We start from the raw sequence: 826 nt of genomic DNA on the forward strand, positions 1-826 counted from the left end.
CACAAACCTGGACTACATATTAGGCCTGTATGAAGTGGCTAGTATTTGCTTTAGATTCAGATTTGGCCAATGTGAGGGACAGTGATTTGATTCAGTGATTCAAATCACTGTTCTGAATCAATTTGCCTAAATCTGATTCAGAGATTTGGCCACCACCAAATTGGCTCAATCTCCAAATCTAACAGGCTCCATCCCCACCTGCTCTTCCAGCCTGGTCAATGGCTGCCCCGCCCAGCCCCAGGGTTCCAATACTTTAACAAAACAAAACAAAAAAAACCCTGCACTCACCAGCTCCTGCTAGGTTGGGGGTCGGGGGAGGAGACAATCCCCACTGTCTCCCACTGCCCTGTGCTGCCTGGGGGGGGCTCTGCCATGAGCCCCCAGAGTCCCTGACAGCTGCTGCCGCAGCCGGCGAAGTGCGGGGCTTTTTTACTTTTAAAGGTGGGGCCAGGTGGGGCAGCCATTGATGGGGCTGGGAGAGCAGGTGCGGGTCAGTGGGTGCTCAGGGGGCTGGGGGAGCACAGAGAAGGGGGCGTTGCTGAGAAACCCCAGTGCGGGTGTGGTGAGCTCAGAGACAGGGCGGCATTGCCGAGAAGACCCGAGAGAAGGGCGGCATTGCTGAGAAGGCCCAAGAGACAGGGCGACATTGCTGAGAAGGCCCGAGAGACAAGGAGGCATTGCTGAGAAGGCCCGAGAGACAAGGAGGCATTGCTGAGAAGGCCCTGGAGAGGGCACGGAAAGAGAGAGAGAGAGAGAGATGGGACTGAGGAGAGCCCGAGCACCAGAGAGGGCACGGAGAGAGAGACGGGACTGCGGAGAGCCCGAG

This window comes from Alligator sinensis, unplaced genomic scaffold (assembly GCF_000455745.1).
Source record: "Alligator sinensis unplaced genomic scaffold, ASM45574v1 scaffold273_1, whole genome shotgun sequence".
Classification (NCBI taxonomy): Eukaryota; Metazoa; Chordata; order Crocodylia; family Alligatoridae; genus Alligator; species Alligator sinensis.